Raw genomic sequence first — 15698 nt, forward strand, 5'->3', positions numbered from 1 at the left:
GCTCTCTTCTGTCCGGCCCCCCAGGAATCTTCCCAGCAGCAGAAGCCACCACCGATTTCAGCCTCCACCAGGCCTGAGGGCACCCAGGATGCAGAGCCCAGGAGGGCGTCCCTGCTGCCCCAGGTCCCATGCCAGGCCCGAGCTCAGGCCCATTCCCAGGTCCGAGACCATTCCCAGGTCCAGGCCCAACTTCAGGTCCATTCCTAAGCCCATTTTCAGGTCCAAGCACAACCTCAGGCTTGTTCTCAGGGGCTGCCCCAGCCCCAGGCCCACTGTGGTCCCAGAACCCTTATGCTTGTGATTTCTCGGCAGACATTCTGACATTATCTGATATCTCTGAGCTCCTCTCATCCCAAGATCCCTCCCAGGTCTCCTTGGTCTCCATCACCACATCTGGGCACCAAGAGGGGGATGATTTTGTGGACAAAAAGGACTCAGGCTCTAGGTCCCTACTGGATTTATAGGGAGCTGTGCCTGCACAGCCCTGAAGATCTCAGGGACCAGAGGGCCTGGAGCAGCAGTGGCTGGTTACTTTCTGCCAGTGGAATGCACTGCCCTTTACCCAGCCTGGTGGAGGGGCGCATGTGCTGCCTTAGCTGTGGGCCATCACATGTCACCCTGCTATGAATGTCCTCCCCTGGTCATTGGGTGACTGTTAATGTCTCTGTTAACTAGGAGTGAAGGCTGCTCTTGGAAGCCCAAAAGCTTTCTTTCTTTCTTTTATTTTTTTTTTGAGTTTTTTTTCAAGTTATTGAATATATAATTTTTAGATTACATTGTTCTCAGTTCCAGAGTAAAGTTATCTTTGTAGAAGAGCCCCTCACTCATGGGGTGTGTTATAAACCCTCACGATGTGCACATTAGGTGAGATTCCACTTCATGCCCTCCCTCCTTCTGCCAAATGTCCTCCCCCCCTCATTTCCCTCTATATGAACTGAGCCAAAAGAAACATTCTAGCGCGCGCGCACACACACACACACACACACACACACACCACTGAACTGCTTCTCCTCTGGACCCTGGCATTTTCACTCCTTCCTCTGTGCTCCATGGCCATTCACTTCCTTTCTTTTTTTCTCTTTCTCTCCTATTCTTTCTTTCTTAGGAAAATAAATAACAGGTGTACTTCCCTTCACGGCCAGCAACTCAGTTTTAAGGTTTTTCTGGCATCTAGCAGAGAACCAAATCAAGAAGGCAATTCCATATATAACATGAAAACAAAAAAACGCCCCTAAGAATATATTTAAGTAAGGACCTGAACGATCTCTACAAGAAAAACTACAAAACACTGATGAAAGCAACTGTAGTGGACACAAACAAATGGAAAAACACCCCATGCTCATGGATCAGAAGTTTTAATGTCATGAGAATGACCATCCTGCCCAAAGTGATCTGCAGGTTCAATGCAATCCCTATCAAAGTACCAATGTCATTTTTCACAGAATTAGAAAAAGCAATTCTAATTATTTGGTTCATATGGAACCAAAATAACCCAAATAGCTAAAACAATTTTGAGGGGAAAAACAGAACAAAACAAAACTAACAACAGTAAACAAAGCTAGAGGCATCACATTGCCCAACTTCAAATTATACTCCAAGGCTATAGTCACCAAAACAGCATGGTACTGGTATAAAAACAGACACAGAGATCAAAGGATCAAAGAAACAGGACAGAGAACTCAGAAATAAAGCTACATGCTTATAGCTGACTGATCTTTGTTAAAGTTGACAAGAACATACACTGAGGAAAGAATATCCTTTTCAATAAATGGTGCTAGGAAAACTGGATTGTCATATTCAGAAGAATGAAACAGGACCCCTATGAGTCACCAAATACAAAAATCAACTCAAGATGGAGTGAAGACTTGAACTTAAGACCAGAACTCTGAAAATACTACAAGAAAATCTAGAGAAAACTCTTTTGGACATTGATCTAGGCAAAGAATTCATGAATAGGCTCTGCACCTGTAGCTCAAGCGACTAAGGCACCAGCTACATATACCTGAGCTGGTGGGTTCGAATCCAGCCCAGGCCCGCCAAACAACAATGATGGCTGCAACCAAAAAATAGCCAGGCATTGTGGTGGGTGCCTGTAGTTCCAGCTACTTGGGAGGTGGAGGCTGGAGAATTGCTTGAGCCCAGGAGTTGGAAGTTGCTGTGAGCTGTGATGCCACAGCACTCTGCCACAACAGCTTGAGGCTCTGTCTCAAAAAAAAAAAAAGAAAGAATTCATGAATAAAACCTCAAAAGCATAGGCAACAAAAATAAAAATGGGCAAATGAACTCAATTAAACTATAAAGCTGCTGCAGAGCAAAAGAAATAGCCAATAGAGTGAACAGATGACTCACAGAGTGAGAGACAAGGTTATACACTACACATCTGACAGGGTCTTGTTATCTAGAATTCACAAGGAATGCAAACAACTCAATAACAACAATAAAAAAGCCCCCATGGCCTCCCCTGGTTCTGGTGGATTCAGTCTCACTTTGCCTCCCATGCCGGCTCTCCTGGGTCTTCAGCTTGCAAATGGCAGATGCTGGGAATTCTTGGCCTCTCCAGTCCCATGAGCCTTCTTCACAATAAATTTCCATGTGTATACACACATGTCCTCATAGTTTTGCTTCTCAGGAACGCTGAGTGTGTGACTTGCAGCCACATGTCCCAGGGAATGCAGTGCACACCCTGACACCACCAGCACCTCGCCCAGACTGGCACCTGCAGTGTCTGTTGCTGTGAGCACACTCGGGGACAGTGCCCCTCCCAGCTGGCCACCCTGCATCCCTCCCAGCCGATGCTTCCTGGGTGTCTGTTCTGAATGGCTGTGGGAAGTGCTTCCCTCTTTAGACTGGTCCCCTCCCCTCCCCTGCTGTGCCCCTAGAAGTGACAGATGATGTGTCCCTGCCATTATCTGGGACTTACCAGGCTCCTCATTGGCTATGGTGTCATCATGTGATCTGCTTTGCCAGTGGGAGTGAGTGAGCACAGTTATCTCTGAGTGGACCTGGAAGACCAAATTGCGAGGTTGGTCTCAGCTCCTGCAGCTCCTGTGTGCTTTGCCTGGAGGAGGTGTTGTCCCTGGTTGGTGCTGCTCCTTTCACCTTGGCCCAGCATGAAAACTCAGGAGGTTTGGACTTGAACTTCACCCTCTGCCTGAAGCCAAGTGCTACTGAGCCTAGAAGACTCTCTGCTGACCCATATGCTGCATGGATGAGAAATATTTGTCCTGAGCCGATGAGATATAGTGCCGCACCCTCGGCAACTGGCCGCAGCGAGGCGGCGCTGTCCGCGTTGTAAAGACGCAGGAAAGGAGGTCAGTGCTCCCCGGAGCGAGGCCCCCAGCACCTCCAGTGTGCACAGCGACAGAAATGTTGCCTAGCATGCTGTTTTTTGACGCAATCTCATGAGGGACATGGCATATTATTAAGAAACTCTTATGTGTTGCTGAATACTTGTTTGTCTTGTCAAAACAATCTATAAGATTTTACGAATAAACACAGTGGTTTACTGATCCAGATTAAGCACAGCAAGAATGGCTGTGTCAGACTCAGTGGCTCCAAGTAAGCCTGGTCAACAGCACGTCCCTACCATAAATGTCAGTGACTTGAGACAATGCAGGCACAGCAAACAAGATGTTCCAACATGACATACACTATCACCACCTGCAGTAAAACTTTACTTAGAAAAACATCTTACTTCACTAATTTTCATATGTAATACAAATCAATAGAGTAGTTTAATGTTTAACAAACAATTAATTATGAATCAAAGTATAATTACTAATAAAAGTAAAAATATATAGAAAATATATATAGAAGTAGTCAAGCATTATACGTAAAAGAATATATTCAGCTGTTTTTAAAAGAAATTATAAGAAACTGAAAAAAAATTGCAGGGCTAAGAAAAGTCACAAACCTTGACATTCCTGAGAAAAGAAGGAGTAAGCAGGTGTTACTGATAAATCACCTCCCTCCAGAGAGCAAAACCTTGAAAACATGTAATGCATGATAAACCGCATATGCAGACACAAAGATAATTTATAAGCATAAGCAAAATAAAGATTGCATTGTTTGAACCTTGGAAAGAAAATGTATAAATACCAACATATACTCTCAGTAAAATTTACAGCTGCTTACTTCACCAAGTGCTGTGTGCAGTCTGTCATTTATCCTGCGTCGACCTCTCAACCAACCTGTACCGTTCTCCCTGAGCACCCTCGGACTGAGGCCCATCGACCGGCGGTCCGCGGCAGCTGGCGCCCGAACAGGGACCTGAAGGACAGGTGATCTTTCTTTTTCTTTCTTTCCTTCTTTTCAGGTTGAAGGCGACTCTCACCAGGGAGCTCGAATCCCGCCGGTAAAGGCTGACCGGTTAAGTGTGAGTAATCAACAGGTACCATGGGGCACGCATTGATCAAGGAGGAACGTATGTTCAGTGTCATGCTACAGCGTTTGTTGGATAAAAATGGGTTTCATGTGTCCCTCAAACGGTTGGAGGAGCTTATACATTTTCTTATTAAGCAAGGTACGGAGGAGCCGTACCAAGACTTTATTTCAAGGCTGGAAGAAGCCATTAACAGAATGCTCCCCCCGTCTGAGGGCACATCACTGTTGCTCAAACAGTTAGAAGCATGCATGGATGCCTCACCAGCTATAGCCCAGGGTATGGCTTATGCTGCAGCAATGCAAGGACAGAAATTCAGCGCCTATGTTAAAAATACCTTCAATAAAGGAGGTAAGGGGCTAACAGCTCCTGCTAACACTTGCTACAATTGTAGCAAGCCAGGACGCATGCAGAAGGACTGTAAACAGTCCCATGCCAATAAGCCGAGGGGGGACCCACCCGGCTTATGCCCTCGTTGTAAGAAGGGGCGACATTGGAGAAATGAATGTAAATCAAAATTTCATAAGGATGGAACCCCCTTGAATGACAAGGGAGACACTGATCCTGAGGATCAGAACATACAAAGATCAAAAAACTAGCAAAGGGGCATTCTCCCAGCCCAGACCCCAAGGGAGAGCAGGCTGTAATTAGTGAAACACAGCCTTTATCTACATTGAATCCTCAAGCCCCTGAATTTACTATTCATGACCTTTCACGGGGCACTCCTGGGAGTGCAGGTTTAAATTTAACAAGTGAAAAGGATGTATTATTATCCAAATGGGACGGTGTTACTTTAATCCCCACTGCAGTAAAAGGGCAACTTTTGCCGGGGACAGTTGGAATTATAATTGGGAGAAGTTCAAATTATACTAAAAACTTTGAAGTTATTCCAGGAGTAGTTAACTCAGATTCAGAAAAGACAACGCAGAAGAAGACGCCAGCGGCTGCTGCAAGATCTCACCCGCCGCTTGGAGAAAATGAAAGTACACTCGCCGATAGCAAACAAAACCACCGGGCGCATTTCCACTGGCTCCAAGACGGCTGAAAAGGCCCAGCGGGGAAGGAAGCTGAGGGCCCCCCTGCCCTTCGTGGGGCGGGCCTGCCTCCCAAGTGTTACAGCCCCCAGACAGCAGCACTGGCGAAATCCCAAGGGTGAGGTTTAGAACCTTTATTATTGGCCCTTTGCCACTAGTAATTTGTATAAATAAGAAAAATATTTTTACAAACTGAATCTTTGTCAATGGATAAGATTCTTGCCTTTTAAACCTTCTAATTATCAGTTTAGCTGAGTGAATAAGTAACTTCATGGTAAACTGAAATCCTGTTTGGTGGAAAGTGAGTTTTTGAGAGTAAGAGAAATTAAACAGAAAGGAATATGACATTATGTAAAGAAAGAATCTTGTGTAATAAATTTTGTCCTGAAACAGAATAGTTATGTAAGAAAGTAAAAGGCAGAGCAAAAGTTCAAGAAAGTTTAGAATGTTTGTAGATGGTCTGTGCAGGTTAAATGAAACTCATAAAAGAGAATTTGTGAAAAAATTTACATGTGATCCAGTTGACTATGTATTTCCTTTAAAATCTTTTAACTTGTAAAAATAACCAATTGTATTGCTTCTTCTGATATATTTCATGTAAATAATAGATTGCTGAATGTTATGTTAATTGTAAAAAAACCTTCATATGTAATGTTACCTGTAGATCTGTAAGACAATCCATAGTATGATAATACAGCATTACAAGTGTTACAAACACTTAATGAACTAATCCGGCCTAAAAGATTTGTAGCAGCATTAATTTTAGGCATTGCAACTTTAATTTCTATAGTAACTACTTTTGCTGTGGCCACCACAGCTTTGGTACAACAAGTTCATACAGCGCACTTTGTCAATGCTTTGAGTAATAATATAACATTAGCCTTACTGACACAGGCCAGCATTGATAATAAGCTAGAAGCCAAATTAAATGTCTTAGAAGAAGTAGTTTTAGCCTTAGGCCAAGATATAAAATTCATACAACAGAAACTACAAACTAAATGCCATTCTGCTTTTCAAGCCATTTGTGTAACTCCTTTACCATACAACCTGTCAGAGTCATGGAACAAGGTACAAGCACATCTTCAAGGTGTATGGAAAGATAATGACATTACTCATAATTTACATAATCTACAAAAAGACATTACAGCTATAAGTCAAGCTCATTTACCAACTACATCTCTTGATGCATTGGCTCAGTCACTGACTAATAATTTCAAAGCACTAAATCCCCTAACTTGGATTCAGTACATTGTGTTTATAGCCATCATTGCATGTCTTATATTCTGTGTTGTCTTACTGTTACCATGTCTTATTCAATGTTTATTTTCGTCCATCAAAGCCATGCGCCAAGACCTCTTTGAGTTGCGGTTCAAAAACAAAAAAGGGGGAACTGCCACACCCTCGGCAACTGGCCGCAGCGAGGTGGCACTGTCCGCGTTGTAAAGACGCAGGAAAGGAGGTCAGTGCTCCCCGGAGCGAGGCCCCCAGCACCTCCAGTGTGCACAGCGACAGAAATGTTGCCTAGCATGCTGTTTTTTGACGCAATCTCATGAGGGACATGGCATATTATTAAGAAACTCTTATGTGTTGCTGAATACTTGTTTGTCTTGTCAAAACAATCTATAAGATTTTAAGAATAAACACAGTGGTTTACTGATCCAGATTAAGCACAGCAAGAATGGCTGTGTCAGACTCAGTGGCTCCAAGTAAGCCTGGTCAACAGCACGTCCCTACCATAAATGTCAGTGACTTGAGACAATGCAGGCACAGCAAACAAGATGTTCCAACATGACATACACTATCACCACCTGCAGTAAAACTTTACTTAGAAAAACATCTTACTTCGCTAATTTTCATATGTAATACAAATCAATAGAGTAGTTTAATGTTTAACAAACAATTAATTATGAATCAAAGTATAATTACTAATAAAAGTAAAAATATATAGAAAATATATATAGAAGTAGTCAAGCATTATACATAAAAGAATATATTCAGCTGTTTTTAAAAGAAATTATAAGAAACTGAAAAAAAATTGCAGGGCTAAGAAAAGTCACAAACCTTGACATTCCTGAGAAAAGAAGGAGTAAGCAGGTGTTACTGATAAATCACCTCCCTCCAGAGAGCAAAACCTTGAAAACATGTAATGCATGATAAACCGCATATGCAGACACAAAGATAATTTATAAGCATAAGCAAAATAAAGATTGCATTGTTTGAACCTTGGAAAGAAAATGTATAAATACCAACATATACTCTCAGTAAAATTTACAGCTGCTTACTTCACCAAGTGCTGTGTGCAGTCTGTCATTTATCCTGCGTCGACCTCTCAACCAACCTGTACCGTTCTCCCTGAGCACCCTCGGACTGAGGCCCATCGACCGGCGGTCCGCGGCAATATAGGGTTTGTTTTTTCCTAGAGCAAAAGTGGATGAAATTATCAGGGTGACAACTGTGGGGGACAATGAACTGACTTCAAAGCAGCCCTTTCCCAGGTCAGGGAGGCGGTTCCCCGTGGATGTCCTTGGCTGCTAAGGGGCACTATTTCCCTTCCTGTTTCTGGGTGTGACAGGCCTACTGATCACATGCTGTGATCCCCTTGTTAGACTTTTTGTTGTTGTTGTTCAGTGCTGGGTTAGAAAATGGTTGGCTCTGAGCACTGGAGCAGGACGTAGAAAGTGAGTGACTTTCATGGTACACTCAGGGGCAGTGGAGCAGCACACGCCTTTGCTGTCAGGATGCCTGGGATCTTCAGGATGTTTGGGGTAAGAGCCTCCTGATATATCAGGGAAAATCGGGGCATTGACTCCCCATCTGGAGAAGTCAGTCTGACTTCCTAGTCTGGAAAAGTGGGAGCCTCTATTTGAAGCTTGTTAACAGAATAAAAATTCTGTTATTACCCCAAAGTCTGTTTTTCGTGGGAGATTACGAGTTTTCTGCCTGGGTGGCTATGTCCTTTCTCTGTCCACAGGGCTGTCCTGTGTCTGGAATGGAGGGAGGGGAAATGAGGACTGCCAGGGTGGGGCAGCTGAGCCAGACTGCGGCCGTCAGGGCAGCCCCTCAGGAGTGGAGTTCCTGCGGGGAGATGGCAAGGAGGTGTGGGGACATGCTGGGGCCAGAGAGTCCCAGATGTGAGGGCCCCAGAGCCAGCGCTGTGATGGAGGAGAGGGCCCACTGGCTCGATTGGCCTGGGCAGCAGAGCCCAGGGAGGGTGAGAGGGGAAAGAAGGCCAGTCAGGAAGGGCCTGCAGCTGCCCGCAGGGTGTGTTGTGTGTCCTGAGTCCAGAGGAATGTCCTGGCCAGATGTGTCCATGGGAAGGCCTCCGTGGGCCCTCGGCTGGGTGTAGAGTGGCAGGGATGGGAGCTGGGGAGGGTCAGAGGACTATGGGGGTCACGGAGGCAGGAACAGGGCTGCCCAGACAAGTCAGTGCTGGGAGAAGGACCAGGAAATGACTAGGAGAAACTTCTGGAGTCCACATAGTTGGTTTTGGGGACTGGATATTGGCATGAGGAGGAGGGCAGAGGGGGTTGACCCTGGTCACTTGCTGGAAGTGTAAGAGAGAAAAACAGCTTCAATCTCTGGTGAGCTGAAAAATTACCTAATGACCTATCTAGCTATCAGACAGTTGGGTTTTGCCTGGTGTGAAAGCTATCATGGCCCTGGGCTGAAGATAACACCAGGCAGAATGTGGCACCTGCTGTGTTAGATGACTACTGTTTGCTATTGAGATAAGAGGGTTAGTGAGGCATAGCTAGTGCCCTACTTACTGCTTGAGGCAAAAGGGCTTAATGATATATAATTAGTATCCTGCAGCATGGGACAGAGGGGTTTTTATGATGTGTAACTAAAGTATAGTAACTTGGGGAAGGGCTTAAGAACTCTGAAAAGTTCTCTTAAAGCAAGACAGGCTTTGAGAAGAATCTCCCTCACTTCCTGGAATTCTCAATCTTGGCAATAAAGGACAACTTTAATTTACATGGAGTGTTTGGCTCTCCTTGTTCCATTGCACTGGGTTACAGAAGGAAGTCACCAAGCAGGCAAACTTCCCAGTGAAGTTTGGGAAGTAGGTCAGTAGGCAGGTGTGGGGCTAAGGCACAAGAAGATGGAGGAGGGGCCAGGAAAGACTAAAGCCAGCGTCACAGCCAATGTCCTGCAGCTGAGACAGCAGCAGTCAGAAAACTCAGCCTGTAATCTCAGCTCTGCCAAGGTCTGATCTTGGGTGGAGACCTCCCCCCATACCCACGACACCCCACCTTCAGGCCTCAGCCATTCCATCTGAAAGTGAAGGGCCAGACAATGACCCCGGAAGGCAGGGGCCAGTGGTTCAACATTTCAAAAAGCAACAATCTCAGCTGCTTGAGGGACCCCTTTTCCTTGGAGGTTCTATGTATAAGAGAATTTTGTTCCAGCTCCATCCATGTAAACATGTAAGAGGTAAAGTCTCCATCTTCCTTTAAGGCTGCATAGTATTCCACGGTGTACATAAACCACATTTTATTTTATTATTTATTTATTTATTTATTTTTGTAGAGACAGAGTCTCACTTTATGGCCCTCGGTAGAGTGCCGTGGCCTCACACAGCTCACAGCAACCTCCAACTCCTGGGCTTAAGCGATTCTCTTGCCTTAGCCTCCCAAGTAGCTGGGACTACAGGCGTCCGCCACAACGCCTGGCTATTTTTTGGTTGCAGTTTGGCCGGGGCTGGGTTTGAACCCGCCACCCTTGGTATATGGGGCCGGCGCCTTATCCACTGAGCCACAGGCGCCGCCCAAACCACAATTTATTAATTCATTCGTGGGTCGATGGACACTTGGGCTTCTTCCATGACTTAGCAATTATGAATTGGGCTGCAATAAAGATTCTGGTACAAATATCTTTGTTATAATGTGATTTTTGGTTTTCTGGATATATACCTAGTAGAGGAATTGTAGGATCGAATGGCAGGTCTATTTTTAGATCTCTGAGTGTTCTCCAAACATCATTCCAAAAGAATGTATTAGTGTGCATTCCCACCAGCAGTGTAGAAGTTCACGCCAACATCTCTGGTTTTGGGATTCTGTGATGTGGGCTAATCTTACTGGGGTTAGATAATATCTCAAAGTAGTTTCGATTTGCATTTCTCTGATGATTAAGGATGATGAGCATTTTTCATATGTCTGTAGGCTGTGCGCCTGTCTTCTTCAGAGAAGTTTCTCTTCAAGTCCCTTGCCCACCCTGAGATGTATCCAATGTACTAAATCCTACTATGAAACCAATTTATAGCTTTCATAAAAAATTATAGCCCAAGAAGAAGGGAAAAGGGGAGAGGGAGGGGAGGGGAGGGGGGAGGATGGGTGGAGGGAGGATAACTGGTGGGACCACAACTACCGTGCATCTTACAAAGGTACATGTGAAATTTACTAGGTGTAGACTATAAATGTCTTAACACAATAACTAAGAAAATGTTGTGAAGGCTATGTTAACCAGTTTGATGAAAACATTTCAAATTGCATACAAAACCAGCACATTGAACCCCATGATTGCATTAATGTACACAGCTATGATTTAATAAAAATAAAAAAGAGATAATTTTGTTCAAGAAAATAATGGGAAAGGGCCAGCACAGCTACTGCAAAAGGACCAGCTTCCACTCTAAGCTCCTGGGATTCCTGGCTCAGACCCCTCCATCCTGTCTCTCTTTTCTCTGAGAAGTGGCTCCTAACCCACCCTGTGAAACCCCTCTCCCCTGAGCACCCCGGGCACTTTCTTTGCTCTTTTTTTTCTTTTTTTTTATGATGGGAATGATCCCGTCTGCATCTGGGTGTGCCCCTTCCTAACCTGTGCTGTCGGGAGCTTGTCTCAGCCCCTTGTACCCAGTGCGGGTGTAACAGCTGCTGGAGTGAGGGGGGAGGGGAAGGAAAGGGCTCAGGAGAGGCCTCTACAAAAGGGACAACTCTCTGAGCGGCTGGCCACCCAGGAGGCCACTTTTAACATGATAATTGGGAAACTTGTCTTTGTCACCTACCAGGTGCCACGCACCTTATTGATTACTGTTGTATGATTAATACTATCGTGTCTATCCTGTCACATAATTGGCACCCAAATGGCAGTTGGGGTCTTCTCTTCACGACTCAGATGAAAATGGACTGTCCTCAAACTCTCCTCCCTGATACTCTGGGAGACCCCACACCCTGGGTGTTCTCTGGGGACAAATAGCAGAGGGCTGTGTCTCCCCTGGTCCCTCCTGCTGCTGCTGAATTAGTTCAATTCGGGTATCATTTCACTGACTCTTTTACTCAAGGCATAGGGACAGCCCCTACTGCTTCTTCCACTAAGTGTCACTGTCACAGCCAAGAAGGTCTGAGGCTCAAAGGCAGGGGTTAGGGTTAGGGTTACCATCAGAATCCAGCAAACCCCTGATCCAGCTTGGTGAGGCCTGAATTGGGGGCAGGAGGCCTTTCCCTACAGGCCGCACCTCCTGAGGTGCTCAGGACCAGCCTTCCCTGCAGCCATCTTGCTTTCTCTCTGGGGTTTGTCCTCAAATTTCCCTTCCTGTCCTCTCCTCCACAGAACAGTTTCACCTTCCCTGAGCAGCTCCAGACCTCACCCTCAGGCCTGGGCTCCGCCTGCAGCGACCTGTAAGGGTGTTTCCCTAAACAAGGATGACCCTGTCCCTTAGGGGAACGGGGAGGAAGCACTGAAATAGTCGCTCTCTTACCCCCACACTTGGTCCTCACAGACACTGGGTGAGATATTTTCCCCATGAGGCTGAGAGAGGACAGGGGACCTCCTCACCCCAAGCCAGAGATGTTCCTTCCCAGACCACACTTTGAGTTCAGAAGAAGGCCTCCTGGTCCAGCACTCTTGTCCTCCCATCTCCTTCCTCTGCTCTCCTTCCATAGGAATGTGAGTGGTGTGGTGTCGCTGATCATCTGTTTCCTGCCTTCATGTGGGGCCCGGGCATATGCTCACTATGACACCCCTGAATGCCACAGGTGAGTCCTGGGGCTCCTCAATGGGTGGAAAGCGGCCCTAAAAGGGTGGAGAATAGTGGGTCTTCATGGTTCTTGCTCCCTGCCCAGGAGCAGGAGGAGGCCCTCAGGGCGTCAGTGCTGTGGTGCCTGCCCCTCCTTTGCCCTGGTTAATGCCTCTCCTGTGGGTCTGTTTTGCAGGAGGGACTCTCTGTCACTATTTAATACCGAAGAGCTAATCGGACAGGGCACCATCAGTGAGGAGGACTTAGAGTTCTTATAAGCAGAGCTGATGATTCCAGAAGCCTCTTTCATGGGCACCAAAAGAATTCCTTCGCTTTTGGACCTCCCTGACCCAGATTCTCCCTGTGCTGACAACTCAGAGGAAGGTCTCCCCAGCTGTTTGCAAGCTTGTCGTCACTCTTTAGTTCAGCCTGGCAGATTGTTCTGTTCTTCTATTTAAACAAAGATGGAAACTTAAAATGAATTTTATTTTATTTTATTATTCTTTTTTGAGACAGAGTCTTACTCTGTCATCCTGGGTAGAGTGCCGTGGCATCATCCTTGCTCACAGCAACCTCAAACTCTTGGACTCAAGTGATCCTCCTGCCTTGGTCTCCCAGAGTGCTAGGATTACATGTGTGAGCTCCCATGCCCGGCCTAAAATGGATAAAGAGGCACTGCATGGGGCATATGCGTCTGTGTGTGTGGGGGCTCCCAAACCACATGCCCCCCCTGCCTGTGGGTGGGAGGAACAAGTGTCTAGACACCCAATCTTCACTCTTAATCATTCGGCCTTTTAAACATGTGTGAGTGTTCTATGTGTTCAAGACTCTTGGCAGGAGGGTAGACACTGGTGAACATGACATAGTCCTTGACCTCAAGGAACTTCTGGCCTCAGGAGAGAGGACCCCATGAGAGGAATTTTCACTTAGGGGGAGACACAGAGGAACACAGAGCTGAGTGTGACTTACTCTGACAGTGACATGGTAAGGAATGAGGAGAGTGGAGAGGCAGTGACATCCGAGCGGGGCATTAAGGGACAGTGAGTGTGTTTGCTGTGTAACGAGGCACCACACTGTTTCGGAGAGCTTTGGGTAGAGTGAGCCATCCGCTAAGTGATCAGTCCTTTTTAATGCTGTTACCACTGATGTAGATGGCTGTGTCCATAACTTCTAAATGTTTTAGATGATAGTTTAAATTGTGTGTTGTCCACAATGACCAACTGACATCTACAGGTTACACTGTGGCGGGTCACAGCCATCATCTCTGATGTCCAGGTGCAGGCAAGCTTTCCTTAGCTGCAGAAGGGCTGCCAGGGTTTTTATTGTGGTTTTTATTTGCTTGTTTTTTGGCTAATAAATGCACAACATGATTTGCTCTTGGAACTGTTTTTGGCCTCTGAGTTGTTTTCAGCAGTTTCTCCCAAATGGCCTGCAGGTAGAGGTCCGTCCCCTTCTGCACCTGCATCTTCTCTGACCAGGGGTCCTTCTGACGCCCGTCACCGCTCAGGAAGAGCTGAGGTTCCTTGGTCTCAAGTTGGTTTTCACCTCCTAAGGCAGGCCTTAGGAGTCCCTGACAATCAAAATAGATTTTGACAAATGGAACATGAGACATGTAATATTCTAGTTCTAGAGCAGCTCGCCAAATGGGGCTGAACTGTTTGGACCATTCTGCGAGGGCTGCTTATTGAAGCTTTGCACTGTTTGCATTAGTCAGGGTTCTTCAGAGAGACAGAATCAATAGGATAGATAAATAGTCAGATAGATGGATGCAAGGAATGTATGCGAGGGGATTGGCTCACATGGTGAAGGAGGCTGAGAAGTCCCATGACAGCTGCAAGCTGGGGACCTGGGGTGTTGGCAGCACAGTCCAGTTCAAGTGCACAAGCTCAGAAACAGGGAAGCCTATGCCATGCCAGGTCCGAGAACCCAGGGAACTGCTAGTGTCTGTCCTGTAGTTGGAGGGCTGGGGAGCCTGCAGCTGCTGTACCATGCAAGTGGTGAAGAGTGTGCCCCTGGTCCAGCAGATGCACCTGGGCGTTTGCATTTCTCTGAGTCTTTTGCGGACCCTTTGCAGATTAAATGGTGCCCATCCATGCTATGAGCAGATCTTCTCTCCCAGTTCCCTGAGATTCACACTGTCCTCTCCTCAGGACATACCCTCAGGTACACACCCAACAAGGCTTCCCCGAGGTCCTAGGTATTCCTTCATTCAGTCAAGCTGAAACCCGAAATTAACCATTTCTCTGCCCCATTCCATTACACCCCTTCTCCAGAGCTCCCACCCTCACCCTGACCCTCCACTCTATTCCCACAGCCTCTTTCTTGACATTTGAGACCTTTCAGTTAACTCAGGCACTGGGGACATCCCTCACCTGCAGCGTGAGTCATCTCAGGGGAAACACTTTCTACTATACATGGTACTTCTCTCTCTTTTTTTGAGACAGAGTCTCACTATGTCGCCCTTGGTAGAGTGCTGTAGCATCACAGCTCACAGCAACCTCAAACTCCTGGGCTTAAGCGATTTTCTTGCCTCAGCCCCTCAAGTAGCTGGGACTATAGGCACCTGCCACAACGTGTGGGTATTTTTTGTTGCAGTTGTTGTTGTTTAGCTGGCCCGGGCTGGTTTCAAACCTGTCAGCCTTGGTGTATGTGGCTGGCGCTGTAACCACTGTGCTACAGGCACCGAGCCAATGGTGCATCTTTAGATAGGGTACTTGCCACCTGCCACCTGCCATGGAGCTTGTTGGAACAGAGTCCCTTCTCTATTCGGCCACCTATCCTGTTAGTCCTATGCTCTAGACCCTCATCCCACAGGAGAACTCATGCCATCCTAGGGTGACAGCTCACTGTCTCCTGGGGCCATTCTGTGTACCACCCCACAAGCCACCCCTCTGCAGGGCTCTGTTCACTCCCAGCTGCCCAGAACATAAAATCTGGAAGAGGCCCAGAGATCTGCACTCACCCAACTGTTGAACAGATGAAAACTCAGAGATAGGGAAGGTTGACATTTGCCCCAGGCCATTGGGCCAGCTGGGGCACAGCTAGGACCAGAACCAGACATCCAGATGTCAGTCCAGAGATCCCTGCAGAAACAGCCATGTGGCAGAAAGGGCAGGTGATTCAGGGCAGATGACGCTAACTCTGCTTCCTCAGCATCCACCACTCTCAGCCGGCTTTCTTTCCCAGGTCCCCCCTGTTAGGCTTTCTCTGGTTCTGGTGGGTCTGGACATTGATTAAGTAAAGAATAGAACTCTCCTTGCTTTTCTGGTTTATTTATTTATTTAATTATTGTTGAGACAGTGTCTCACTCTGTTGCCTTGGGTAGAGT

The sequence above is a fragment of the Nycticebus coucang genome, chromosome 14 (assembly GCF_027406575.1).
Source record: "Nycticebus coucang isolate mNycCou1 chromosome 14, mNycCou1.pri, whole genome shotgun sequence".
NCBI classification, from domain to species: domain Eukaryota; kingdom Metazoa; phylum Chordata; class Mammalia; order Primates; family Lorisidae; genus Nycticebus; species Nycticebus coucang.